The sequence below is a fragment of the Amia ocellicauda genome, chromosome 4 (assembly GCF_036373705.1).
Source record: "Amia ocellicauda isolate fAmiCal2 chromosome 4, fAmiCal2.hap1, whole genome shotgun sequence".
Taxonomy (NCBI): Eukaryota; Metazoa; Chordata; class Actinopteri; order Amiiformes; family Amiidae; genus Amia; species Amia ocellicauda.
Genome location: NC_089853.1, coordinates 45,621,816 through 45,636,974, shown reverse-complemented (window position 1 = coordinate 45,636,974; position 15,159 = coordinate 45,621,816). Strand labels below are relative to the sequence as shown.

The 15,159-nt window shown below is 38.6% G+C and overlaps 1 long non-coding RNA gene across 1 annotated transcript; it reads right to left on the bottom strand.

The window, feature by feature from the left end:
- Positions 1 to 3,064: 3,064 nt before the first annotated feature.
- LOC136748613 (uncharacterized) lies at positions 3,065 to 13,794 on the bottom strand. Its single transcript, XR_010816600.1, has 2 exons — positions 13,505 to 13,794; positions 3,065 to 5,471 (listed from the first exon to the last, which is right to left on the bottom strand). It is a non-coding gene; the product is annotated as an uncharacterized LOC136748613 (long non-coding RNA).
- Positions 13,795 to 15,159: the final 1,365 nt, after the last annotated feature.

Genomic DNA, 15,159 nt, shown 5'->3' with positions numbered 1-15,159 from the left:
TGTCACTGGAAAAACCTGTGAGACAATGCCTCCAGGGAGTCTTTTTGGGTTATTTTGTCTAATATGTACACAATCATAATTCCTATTAATTTACCAGGGAGGAAGAATATGTATTTTTTCAAAGCTTAAATACAGTTCATAATGTTACACCTACGAGTTTACAACTGAATAGTTTTGTTTCTTTTCCAAAATTATGGGAAATCCCATCTTTAGTTGTATACTCTATTTATCTGTTCTATAAATATTCAAACAGCATAAACCTAGTCTCTTTTGTTTTTTAAGTTTTTATCAATTCAGATCCATTCAAGAAATGCATGTGTGAGTGTAATAACCACAAGGGGGCCTATGAACACCATTAAAATAATTAGTTTCTGGAAAATCAGTGATCAGTGATTTCGATGGGCTGGGTTGGTTTTTATTATTATACAAGTTTATCTGAAGCTTTTCTAATACGATTGAATATGATCACCAAAACAGTACCCTTTAAATCCATTCATTCCAAAGTAAGGACTGTTAAGGGGTAAATATGGAGGGTTTTTTGGTTCTTCAGCATTGGGGTGGAAATAAAGACATGCAAGCTCACCTGCCTCTCATTTGGTTCAATCAATCAAACAATCAATCTAATATAGATTACAAAGAGGTAAGGAAGACATCCACCTAAAGTCTCTTGCAGAGGGTTTTGGAGTTTAGGAACAAAATATCCCAAAGAATAAGTTTCAAAAGTTCCAACCAACCACTGTTGTATCAAGCACTGAATAAAGTAATAGTCTGTTCCCTACGCCTCCAATTCTGTATTTATTTATTTTAAAGAGAGAGGGATGAAGAAAAACAGGTGAGCAGGTAATAAAGTATCAAAGTAACAAAGGAAGAATCTGATTTAAGGCCGACTTAGATGTCAAACAGCTTTAAATCACTTAAAATCTTTATGATGTTCTGCTTTCCATACAGTATTACCAGTGTTGGTTCACTGTGAAGCTGTTCAGGAAATAATTGACAGGACAAGAGGAGCTGGGAAATAAGGGAAAGACCTACGGCCGAACTAGCAGAAGTTTTTAAATCATCATCTTCTCTGCTATTAGGTTGTGTAACAGGTTGTGATAGGTATGCTGAGTCTGTATTTGGTTTACTTTTGGAGGTGGGGGGGATGTGGCTATTTAGACAACTTACAGTTGCCTGCCTCCACAAGTCCTTGACAAAGCATGTGGTTTCGGTCATAAAGAGAGGACATAGGAATATGTTGTTCACATTAACTTTTAATCTGAGTACAGCAGTAATAATGGCATCATGAATTTAATAAAATAACAAAAGTCTGTAAATACATATTTATCAGCCTTGCTCTAGAACTGTACATCAAAAAATAATAAATAAATAAATAAATAAATAATAACACTATGTAGAAGATTTTAACTGAAACATCCTTTTTACACATGGATTGATTGATTCTTTATCTCCTATACAGCAGCATCTCCTTGCCTGCTCTTAGGAGCATTTGCCCCTGTTTACTTCTGTATCTTTTGAAACTTCTTCCATTTTACTACAACTTCTCCTGTGCCTATCCCTCCCTTTAGCACATACCTGGGACTTAACTGTATTATGTCTGCACTTGTTAGGATAAGCATACAACCTACGACAAAGAGCTATAAAAATATATATCTTGTGGAATTGAGTGATTAATATAGTCATAGTGCTATATCAACACTAGTGTTGACAGCAGTTAGACTGGAAAAAAGGAAAAAGTTAACAAAAAACCAAAACCTTTGTGCTATAGAACCTGTCTTAATATATCTCCTTAATTGTCCACTTCTTAGTCCATTTGGGAAAGGAACAGTTGATAATTTATTGCGCCCAAGACATCTACATTCCTGGACTGGTGTTCTTGTGTTTTCCTATCATATTTGTTTATTATCTAAGCATGTTGGGTGTTGGGGATTTGCAGACAGACTCTCATGTTATAGGCCTACCCCTTCCCAAGGTACGAACTGAGATCTCCAACAGCTAAAGTTCTTCTCAACACCATCCCAGAAAAGTAACCTGATGTCAGAATCATTTTATCAAGTATATCACCGTCAATCACAGGCTAGGCAACACGTACACATGTTTTAAAAGGATTACTGTACTGCAATTATTTTTTTAATAGCCTGATTGACAGATTATGACAGTTTAGTTTACTTTTAACAGCAACATACAACATTGTCAAATAATGCTCCTGCATTATGGAAAAGTTTACACCCTAGTTTTTCTAGTTTTAGCAATTGAATAAAATAAATATTTCATTTCCAAAGTTTACCTTGTCATCCTACACAATAGCAAGGTATATGTATCTGTGGAGGAATGCCCTGAGCTTGCCAAAGCATGAAGCCACCCAAAAGAAATCAAACAAACTTGTTTGCAATTTGCTCTGCTCATGAACATTTCTCAAGAACTTTCTACTGTGGCTTATGATCTGGTAAACAATTGTGTTACAATTGACTGGACATTTAAAGAGAAAGCTAAACAGTATAACAATATAAAATAATAAAGTTTTATTATAATTTATATATTTTATAATATTTATTTCGCTTTACTCATTTCACAATCAAACTGTAAAATCTCCTGTGTGGCTTATTCAGAAGATCTATAGTACTATGCTAAGAAATACATTTACATTTACAATTCTGAGACACGTAGGGTGTTACTGCCTTCTTCTCTTCACCTTTTCCATTTCTTCACTGAGGTAAGATATTGCAAAACAACACTTGTTTTTACGTGTACAGCATATGCATATTACTGCGCACATAGTAACTGACAAGTTTGTGGGTTTGAAGATGATACTGGTCAACCCGATGAGCATTGGCAGAGGAACTGTGTGAATGTTTATAGATGTGGTTTGGTTTGATTTGCATGTTCAATGTGCTCTGTGTTGCCATGGACAATGGAACCTGCTGAATTTCCAAACACATTAGGGAACGTGTGTTTTGCAATCAATGGCAATTTTCCAATTTGGCATAATCCATAATTTTGACTCTATAAGGCCAAAATACATACATACATAAATAATATATTAATTACAGAAACAAAGTAAAAATGTGTTTTTATATTTTAATTAAAATGTACACCTTTCAGACAATAAAACATTATATTGAATTATGGAGTCTTTTTTATGATGCTTGATGTCTAGGTAGGAATTATATATTGCTTGTATAACACAATCATGTGCATGTCTGCCGAAAAAGCCCTTCAAGACATTGTGCCCTTTAATGTGCATCACATTTGTGAAATAGTTTGCAGGAAAGTGTTGATGGATTGCTAAACCCATCAACTCAAGTTTCGCTTGTCGATAAAAGATGCAAGTGAAAACAACACACCTGTCAATCATATTAGTTGAAACCCTGGGTTTGTTGTTTAAGTTACATGTCAAAAAAGTTAAGTAACTCATTCACTTACTTAAAACTTTCAAACATAACCTTTTGTATGTGCCAAATCCTTTTAAAGAATTGGCACCTGTTTTCTCTGATCTTGAAACATGTAGGATTTCAATGTACTGTTCTACTGTTTTCTGATTACATTGTGTATACTCTCAACCTCTTCTATAATAATTCTATGTTTTATGTACAAAAATACAAAAATAAGAAATACAAATGGTATCCAACATTCATTTTTCTATTTAATTCTCAAAATCAGTTAGATAATGTGTTTTTTGGACTCAGATTCAAATTTCAAGTTTCAAAGTTTCAACATTCCTTCTTTATCGCCCAAAGAAACGGGTGTTATGGATTTGACAGAAATGGACAACCATTGCTGAGGTCACTTACATATTCTAAAAAATCTGTGGTTTGATGAGGACAACTTGGCAGCACCCCAACATCATATTAAGTACTACCTCAGATTTGTAATATTTTCGTGCAGCACTATGGATGTGACACAGCATTATGGATGTGACACCGTCTGAACTGTATTGAAGAAAAATATTGAAACCTTTATCAAAAAAACACTTTAAGCTCATTAATTACCTCAGAACTTGTCAGTGCTATCAGTGTCAGCAAGAGATATCTTAAAAAAAGGTGACCAATCAGATTACAAACATGGCTCCTTTCTTCCATCAATGATGAAGCAAGTTGCAGATCACAATAAAGTAGAAAGTACAAGATATCTGAGGCAAAAACAACTGCATAAAACATGTAGTGGCAGCATGAATATTGTTGATGTTTTTTTTAATTAAAAACAAACAAACAAAAAAGTTCTGAATTGTAAGGATGTAAAACTCTGGAGCTACTTTTCTGGAAGTCAATAGGGAAATTCAGAAAATCATTAAAAACAAACATTTTATGCATGTTCGATGGCCCCATCACACTATTTTTTATGCACATAAGATGTCCCCATCAAACTATTATTTAGGCTACAGTGGAGCACTGATGGTTCTTTCAGAAAAAATAGGGTGATGGGGCCATCAAACGTGTATAAAATGTTTTTAATGATATTTGTGACTTTTCTGAATTCCCCCATTGACTTCCAGCAAAGCAGCTCCAGAGTTAGCACCCACGTGATATCATGTCTCGATCTCTGAATTCTGGTACATAGAATGAGCTGGACATGATAAACTCAATCCACATAATGTTTCTACTTATAGAATAAATTGAGAAATTATGGATTTTAGGTGTTCCCCTTTAAGATCGCATGTATTTTCAAATGCCTTAAGCCCCCTATTAAAAAAGACTTGCAGGATTTTCTGGTGTGATATAATACATCAAGTATGGCATGAAAATGTGCTACTATTAGTGATTTTAATATGTTTTTTGTTTTTACATTGTAAGACATTATTTGCAATCACATCTCATCAAGCTTAGCATTACTTTAGGACATTATTGTCACATCCGTAACGGTCACATCCATAACGCCAGCCACATCCATAATGCTAATTGCAATCAATCAATCAATTTTTATTTGTATAGCACCCTTTGCAGGGTAGCCACAGAGCGCTTTACAAACTGGTAAACATACAACAAACGTACAGCAAAATAAAAAACATGAATACAATAAAATCAAATATAGACCTGTAAACATTTTAAATGATGTAGAATAAAGTGAGTGAACATTTAAGTAAATAAACCATTTAGGCACGGAGGACCGAAAAACAAAATAACTCCTATGGATGGCATGTAGGAGAAAATGAATCTCTGGGGGTCCACGGCTTAGGGCCTAGGCCTAATTGTTGCCTCCCCTCCAGGCAGTATAGTTATTACAGCAGCAAGGAGATCAGAAAATTCTTGATCGGTGCTGCTGGCTGTGCTCTTCACTCTGGAGGAGGCCTCTCGCTGGCCATCGGGGTGGAGGGTTTGGACCATCAACAGGCTTTGGGTTGCGATGGCTCGTCAAACCTTGGGTGTGGATGCCCCGTTGACCCTCCGTGGTGAGGTGCTTCTGGGATGGGTTGTGCCTCATCAGACTTCCATGGTGGGGGACGAGGTGCCTCGTGCCCTCAGAGGAGGCTGTTGCTGGGAGACAAGAGGGCAGTCGTGCTCAGATACTGGTCATGCAGTGCAGGACATTTCCAAAAACAGTTGTGCAATTGCATGTCCATGGCACACCGGCAGCACTATGGGCTAGAAAAACAGAGAATAAACAGATGAGTCTTCAGCCGTGATTTAAAGGCTAAGACAGAGGGGGCATCTCTTACATTGGCTGGAAGATCATTCCACAGCTTCGAGGCCCTATAACTGAATGCTCTACCACCTGCGCTTTTCTTGTGTATTTTAGGGAGTGCTAAGTAACCGGCTCCTGTGATCTCAATGGCCAACCTGGAGTGTATTCGATAAGGAGATCTTTTAGGTAGGGAGGTGCCAGTCCCTTTAGTGCTTTAAATGTTAATAAGAGCACTTTAAAGTCTATCCTGTAGTGCACGGGCAGCCAGTGAAGAGAAGCCAATACTGGAGTGATGTGTTCATGTTTTTTTGTTTTTGTTAGGATTCTTGCAGCAGCATTTTGGACTAACTGAAGTGCAGAAATAGCTCTGTTTGTGCTGCCTGACAGAATTGCATTACAGTAATCCAATCTAGATGTAACAAATGCGTGTATCAATTTCTCAGTGTCCTGTAACGAGAGGAATTGTCTTAGTCTAGCAATGTTTCTAAGCTGGAGGAAGGAAGATCTCGACACATTCTGAATGTGTGATTCAAAAGATAGCTTATGATCACAGATGACACCCAGGTTTCATGCCATCTCCTTAGGGGAGAAATTAAAGTTACCATTACTCAGTTTTGTTAGTGCATGATGAACAGTTCGATTTTTGTCTCCTAAAATTATGACTTTTGTTTTGTCAGAATTAAGCAAAATAATTTTTTTTGTCATCCATCTCAGACAGACAGCACATTAGTTTTTCTAGGTCCATGGTGTTGTTAGGATTTACTGACAGATATAATTGTGTGTTGTCTGCGTAACTGTGAAAGTTAATATTATGTCGTCGAATGATATCACCTAATGGGAGCATGTACAATGAAAAAGTATAGGTCCGAGGACTGAGCCCTGTGGGACTCCGTACTTAACCTCAGTTAAATTTGAGTGGATCTCGTTAATCTGTACATATTGGAGTCTGTTTGACAGATATGATTTAAACCATGACAGCACATTGCGAGATAGGCCAATACGGTTTTCTAAGCGGTGTAACAAGATTTTGTGGTCGATTGTGTCAAAAGCCGCACTTAAGTCTAATAAAACACTGGTGTGCCCTACATCGGAGGACTGAAACACATCATTCAATACTTTTAACAGGGCCGTTTCTGTACTATGGCCGGAACGGAAGCCTGATTGAAATTCTTCATAAAGATGATTATCGGTTAAAAAAGCTTGCAGTTGGTTTGCAACTACTTTCTCTAGAACCTTAGAAAGGAAGGGAAGGTTTGAGATAGGTCGATAGTGTTTAAGTTGGTTAGGGTCGGCACTGGGTTTCTTAAGAAGTGGTTTAATTACAGCTATTTTAAATGAATCAGGAACAGATCCTGAGGATAAAGAGACATTAATAATATTGTGTATTCTGTGAATAATTAATGGCAGAGATTGTTTTAGCAGTTTAGTGGGTATAGGGTCTAGTGTGCAGGTTGTTGTTTTCATTTTAGTAATTAAGGAGACCAATTCCTGGTGATTTACTACGTTAAATGAGTCCAAGGTAGGCAGGGGCTGTGAAGGACTGCATGTGTCGGCTATAGTATCTGTGTATGTTTCCTGTTCTATCTGTTTTCTAATGCCGTTAACTTTGCTATTGAAATGATCCACGAAGTCACTACAGGTGAAATTGGGGGGGATAACCTCTGAAGGCTTTACCTGCTGGTTAGTAAATGTCGCTATTGTATTAAAAAGAAAACACGGGTTATTCTTATGCGTCTCTATTGAATTGGAGTAGTAGGCAGACCTAGCAGAGGACAGGGCCTGCTTGTATCTTATTATACTGTCATTCCATGCCATGTGGAAGACCTCTAGTTTTGTTTCTCTCCATTTACGCTCACATCTACGGCATTCTGTTTTGAGTGAGCGAGTGTGTTCGTCAAACCATGGTGAGTGTTTTGTTGGTTTAATTTGTCGTGTCCTTAATGGGGCTACTGTATCTAAAGCAGTGCTTAGTGTATTGTTGAAATTATTTAATAATTAATCTGCAGATCCTGTTTTGGTAAAGCTAGTATTTGGCAACAGGGTAGTGAATTTATGAATAGCAGTGGGATTTAGGCAGCGAGTTTCAATATTCCTCTCCTGTGTGTCTGATTCTACTCCAGGCAGCTCAAATGTAATAAGGCAGTGGTCAGAAATCGTCTGGTTTTGGGGTGATATTATTAGGTTGTGAATCTGTACCCCACGGGTAATAACTAGATCTAGTGTGTGAATGTGACGATGTGTGGGTCCAGACACATGCTGAGTGAAACCTACAGACTCCAATAGGGACAAGAAACTAACAGTGAGGGGGTTGTCTTTAATGTCAATATGTATGTCAAAATAATGAGTTTATCATAATGTATGGCTAAGTCAGATAAGAGATTGCTAAATTCGGTCATAAAAAGGAATAGGGGCCTGGTGGCCTATAAATAGCTATAAGCTGAAGAGGTGGATTAAGCCTAAATTCTACCTGGTGAATTTCAAAAGATGTGAAGCTGTCTAATGGCTTAGTAGACAGGCGCAGGTCTGTGTGGTAGATGCTGGCCAGCCCCCCCCCACGGCCTGTTGCACGGGCCTTCTGGCAGTAAGAGTAGTCATTAGGGGAGGCTTCTACTAATGGAATAGTAGTGTGCAGATGTTCAAGACAGCCAGTTTATACATGGGAGAAGTAATGTGAGCAGGTAATTTCTGTCTTGTAGTTTTAACTTTTATTAGATTGTTGAAACGAGGGCCCCGAGAGGAAGGAATACATCCAAGCCTATGACAAATTACTGTTTTAATAGGATAACTAATCTCAGGACTATGTAGTTTATTGGATGCCCCCAGGCAGGGATCTAGGATCGGGGTCAGGCTGTGCTGGGAGTTACAGGCAGACTGCAGTGTGGGACTGCGAGCCTGCAGCCTGACCGGTGCTCTGAAGAGTCACGTTCTAGCTATATTATCAGATCACATTAGCACTCCTCTCCAGCTCGGATGGAGCCCATCTCTTCTGTATAAGCCAGGCCTTTCCCAAAAACGAAATTATTTGATGCACACCAGCTTGTCAACCAGCTATTTAGAGAGGACAGCCTACTGAAGGCCTCATCCCTCTGTGTAATGTTGGTAGCAGCCAGAGACAATTATATTCCGACATCGTTTTTTCGCTGTTTTGCATAGCGATGTAAAATCTCTTTTTAAAATCTCGGATTGTCTATGTCTAATATCGTTAGTGCAGCGTGAATAACCAGAGTAGAAACTTCGCCGCCTGGCAATTCGTCCAATTTAGCGTCGATGTCAGAGACTCTTTCACTTCTACTGCTGGTGACGCAATCTTTATATTTCTAACTATGGAGTCTCAATAATGAGCCCCTTCTCCGCAGACGCGCCGCCGAGGGTTCAACTCTGTCTGCGGCCCGGAGGGGAGACGGGCGCGCCGGAGCTCTGGCCCTTCATTTCACGCTTCCAGAGCCTCTCTTTACCGAGACCCAGCGGCCCTGCTGTGACTGCGCAGCCGCCGGTGTGGCCTCTCGCTGCTACAGAGGACGAGTCCGTGTTTCTACAGACCGAGTCCAGCCAATTCTCGGCCTCTTTTATTTTTCTAAGAGTATCTACGTGCTCCTGCAACACGCGTACTCGTTCCGCCAACTCCTTATTAACTATTATCATTTTGGTCGGCGGATCTAACCATGGTAAACATGCTGCACGACAAACAGTAAATGGCGTTAGAAAAAGACATATTAGCAGTGCTCTCCTTTTGCGTGCCGCTGTTGTTTTCGCTTCTCTTCTCGGAGGCAGATCCGCGGCGCAGGCGCTGTTGTTGTTGCTCTTGCTGCGCTTCAGAGGCGCAGAGACTCCCAGTCACATCCGCACGTCTGCTGTCTCACTCGATCGCTTGGGTATTTTTTGTTTATAAACGGTAAACATTTTATCTTATAACATACATTTACCAATGTAAGTTTTGCAGAGAAAGTTTGAAAAACAAATATTGGAGTATAAAACTTATAGAAAAACCTTACCAAGAAAATGTTATGGATGAGACATTTGCATTATTTATAAATGCCATTATTTTAAACTGCTATAACATTGTTTCCTTTTATCAGCAAAATGTAGTATTATTATATTTCTATTACATATTACATTGAGTTCAAATTTTGCATATTTACAAAACTATATATAAAACAGTTATCCCACAACTGAAACCTAAAAATGCATTAAATTAGACTTATGTAAATGTTGCTTTTTTGTTTTTCTACTGTTACTTCAAAAGGCTGTAATGTAAACAAAAAGCACAGAATACATAGTGTACTGAGTTTAAACAGGAAGACACAAAACACAAAGCCTTTAATCAGACCGCCCGCTGAAACCATAACTATTTAAAATTCAGAAATATGAAGTCATTCATTACATACTGTATATTACATTCTTCTCAGGAAACATAACAAAAACTACAACACAATTTTGAGACAAAGCCAATGTATTATACTACAAGGTTATCCGTGTTTCAAAGACCAACATGCTGTGACAAGACTGCAAAATTAAATACTCAAATGAAATGCAAATTTTCAAGTGACATGAAACTCAAACTTTGTCATGTATCATCACTTCTCAGAATAAACACGTCCAACTGCCCTGAATGCTTGCACAACATGCCTTTTCACTCAAAATACCCCTACATCTTTCATTTGCCATTGTAATTGCACTTTTTATTCATTAATTACATATATACATCATGTGACTGAAGCGATCAATTTGTACAGCAGGCAAACATAAAACACTTCTCTGACATTCAATAATTTTCATTAAATAAATTAAATAAATACATAAATAAATAAATAGATGAATAGGAAGCATGATTAGTGACTCCATTTTGTTAATTAAGGTCAAACCATTTATGCTTGTTAGCATCTTCTGCAAATTACAACCTTTTATTGAACTTGTGGGTGTAAGCATGATTACATACATTATTGCTTTGAATATTGCTTACTTCTGTTCAAGCTTGGGGTTGGCTTTTTGGTATTCATAAAGGGATACCTGTCCCTGTAATTAAATGTCAACAGCTGCTGCCGCTTAATCAACCCACCTTAATACAAAGACAAATTAAGATGATTAAAGGAATTGTGAGATTATTAATCAACACGTGTTTTAATTAATCAGGTTACATGGAAGTGTACAATGAAGTGTAACTTTAGAAGGCAGGTCACATAAAATGGGCTCTAGCAATAGATAACTAATAACCAAGTCTAACCAAAAACATTGTATTTTTGCAGTATTTCATGAGCAAAAAACATATGGGAGACCCAGTTTACATTAAGGCCGCGATAAACTATGAAATTTCTATGAAATCCAATTTCTTGTGATTTGACTGTGAAATGTAAATAAAATTTCGAGAAAATCGTTGGTTCCTGAAATCGGATTTCATGGAAATTACATAGCATATTGCAGCCTTTAGAATATGTGTGGGTGGTAACATTAGTTTTCTATTCATTCCTATGCAGTCATATTAAATCAAAATGGTATTAAATCAGTTCAAGCAAACGACGCAATAAAGATATAAGCCTACCCATTTGTATCTACATGTTCAGATGTTTAAAGCCACCACTTACATCAGTCAGGAAGAAGCCAATTCCTTGCCCTGATACTGGTACCACCTCAGAGGTTTGACAAACACTAGTACTTCCTTTCACATAGCCACTTCTCTCAATTGCACTACAGATACAAAAACTAAGTGTAATTTCTGGAGCTGGCACAGATAAAAACTAAAATAAAACTGGAACAAGCAACCCTTATGTACTGCCTCAGATGCCAGTAGAAATATTCACTTTGCTGGAGCAATTCTTCCAAATATTACACCTACAGCACAGTTTATTGTTTCTGTTTTAAAAGCTCAAAATTCGTTCAATATTTTATCACAAAAATAAAACAGTTGTTAGAAGGAACACATCTGAAGCTACTAAGCCCGTTATTGTGACAAAGGTGGTGAGCTTCCTTTCATGAGTTGATCATATCCTAAATCCCCACACTAGACCATCCTACAGTTATTGAGGATTGCAAGTAAGAACATGTTTACTTGTGGAATGTGCTCTTCAAACCTGTCCTCTTAGTTGTAATAATCAGCAAGGACACAAGGTCAGTGTGTATGTAACAATGCAGTAATACATATTTATTCATGTGTTTGTTTGTTTGTTTGTTTATTTTATAATAGCAGGTGGAATAACCCAAAATCAAGAGAACAAGGGAGCAGCTTAATAAGAAAGCGACTAAGACTAAGAGCAAGAGTGCTGAGCTGTCCAGGAGATTAGGCTGCGTTTTACAGGCACAGTCTGTTATCATGGCACCTGTCAGTGGGTGGGATATATTAGGCAGCAAGTGAACATTTTGTCCTCAAAGTTGCTGTGTTAGAAGCAGGAAAAATGGGCAAGCGTAAGGATCTGAGCGACTTTGACAAGGGCCAAATTGTGATGGCTAGACTACTGGGTCAGAGCATCTCCAAAACTGCAGCTCTTGTGGGGTGTTCGTGGTCTGCAGTGGTCAGTACCTATCAAAAGTGGTCTAAGGAAGGAAAAGCGGTGAACTGGCGACAGTGTCATGGGCGGCCAAGGCTCATATTGATGCACGTGGGGAGCGAAGGCTGGCCCGTGTGGTCTGATCCAACAGACGAGCTACTGTAGCTCAAATTGCTGAAAAAGTTAATGCTTGTTCTGATAGAAAGGTGTCAGAACACACAGTGCATCGCAGTTTGTTGCGTATGGGTCTGCGTAGCCGCAGACCAGTCAGGGTGCCCATGCTGACCCCTGTCCACTGCCGAAAGCGCCTACAATGGGCACGTGAGCATCAGAACTGGACCATGGAGGAATGGAGGAAGGTGGCCTGGTCTGTTGAATCATGAGTTGACTTGGCCTCCAAAGTTTTGATTTAATCCGGTCCCATGCCTTGACGGGTCAGGGCTGTTTTGGCAGCAAAAGGGGGACCTACACGATATTAGGCAGGTGGTCATAATGTTATGGCTGATCGGTGTACACAACTCTAATAACATTTTTAACTGGACTATGACCAAATCTGAAAATAAGGATCTGCATTGTAAGTGATAAACTGGTAACAATTTCAGACAATACACCCCCAAGCTGAGAAGCTGCAAATAGATTTAAAATGGTTAATTGGAACAGTGATGAGCCGATCAGACCAGTTTGACAACCTGCAAATAAACCTCTTGGGCAAGAGGAAAGACTACCAGTGAAGCTTGTAGAAAAGCAAAAGATTGCGTAATATGATGTGTGGATATTATTTAGATAATCAGTATCACATGAAAGCTTTTAAAGTTTCTGCCACACCCACATTTACCATCAGGCACTGTTGTAATCACACATACAAGGGAAATTCCATAAAACCAAAATTTTGCTTTCATTTCTGGTTGCAATATTTTTCTTATGATTGGAAATAAATTTTGATTTGAAAGGGATAAGATATTTCTTAGATAAAATCAATTTGAATGCTTTTCAGATCTGAAGGGCAGGATAAAATAACAAATGTTGGCACTGCGACTCGCTCGCAGAAGCATTAGCGCATGTCTGCGATTGGAAATCACGCTGCTAAACTATGGCGGTATTAAATCACCCGATTTGCACCGCAAAACGACCTTCTCGCAGCTCCTTTCTTGCACAACGCGAGAGAATAAAACAACATTCACACAGCCGCTACTACAACACTACACCACTGTACTCATCTGCGCTTTCATGTTTCTTTAGATGCTACTCTCTTCAAATTTTTTATGTAAACTCCATGATGTACAGTTGTGTAGTTTGCTATTAGGAGCTGGTTAAAGTTGTACTTAATCCCGCCCAACAATACAGTGGGAGTGGTTACATTTTCGCTGTATTAAATCAAGAAAATATCTGCAAGAAAACACCCTTACCATGCTCTCGCAGCTCCTCAAGTTTTACACACTGTGGAGTTGTGTAAAGCCTCTCGCAGTTGAGGCACAAAGGACAGAGCCTGTCCGGCACAGGTCTGCGCAGGCGCAGCTCCGGGTTTATTCACAGCCTCCGTGTGTTCAGTGGAAATAACTGCTCATTGCTACAGTCACTACAATACAGGTGTGCAGTGCAGGTAACAAATGACATGTTGCGCCCAACATCCACACAGACGAAATGTTGCCTATTGTTCGTGCACAGAGAGAAAATATGTCATTTTATATTTTGCTCAACAATGTGTCAGAGCCGGATTAAATCAAAACTTTGACCCACCCACTAAAGCGAACTACAAACCTGTTCATCATAGCAGTTACATTTCCGATTAGAAGAAAGTGGCTTCTTATTAAAAATGAAGCCGCAACTGAGTACAGTGCTGTAGTTTTCGATTAGCGGCTGGGTCAAAGTTTTGATTTAATCCGGCCCTCAGTGTTTCGATTATGTTTTTTACGTATTTTTTCACGACTTATTTAATTCACTCATTCGTTTATTCTGCTGTTGCTTAAAAATGGTTTCCTTCTTTTCATGGGAGTAGTGCCTACTATCGAGTAAATATTAATCCTCACTTGTACTCACTACAACGTTATTTATATTCAGCCTATATCATATATAAGGGGGGTGTTTCCATGCACGATATATTTGGCATTAGTTTAAAGTTAAACACGTAACAGAAAGGTGGGCTGTACCTTTCAATTTAAAATGAGAAAATGCACTCACCCGTGAGAAACAGCTTATTCCAGACGAGTATATCCAACAGAGGGGCAAAGGTAATGCCAACTAGTATCCATTTATATTAGGTTAGCATACATATTGTTGTTAAAATATATCAGCCAGCAGTTCACGAGTTGAGCATTCACTGTCGCTCACATCCAGATAAAGCCTAGAAATCCGTGTAAGTCTCCTTTCTTACAGCGTATCTGTACCCTAGACTCACGGGCAGTAACACACTCACCGCAGATTGCATGTGTATCTAATGTGTATCTAATGTGTGCATTTTGTAATCGAAGTTTGGACATACAAGATTTTCAATTGATGCATCTCTCTCTATATGGACTGAACACAACTTTTAAGAGGCGAACACTGCATCGAGTGACACTGCTGTCAAAGCGGCTGTAGCGTAAACATGAAGTATAATTGCAATTATTAATATTTACACGAATAGGTAAAGCATGGAGACGTCTGGATGATATTTATGGAATATGTACAGGCATATATGGTTGCGTAACTTGCAAGCCAGTTTATCCAGTGTATGAGGTTTGTGCACTGCACATTGGGTAGATTAACTAAATAAATAAATACATAAATAATCCATTAGAGGCAAACCTGAACAATGTAGTGGATACATTTAGGATTGGAAACAAATATAATCTTAGAAAAATAATCTGAACAGATAATCTTCTAGGGGGTGGTCAACGTTTTGGCTTTATCCCAGGCACATTATACGAAGTGGAAGTGATAACTATACATGTTAAATTGATACACACACACACACACACACACACACACACACACACACACACACACACACACACACTACACGAAGCAGCATCGGTGCAGTCGGATCACATACACACACACACAACCGGACATACTGTATTAC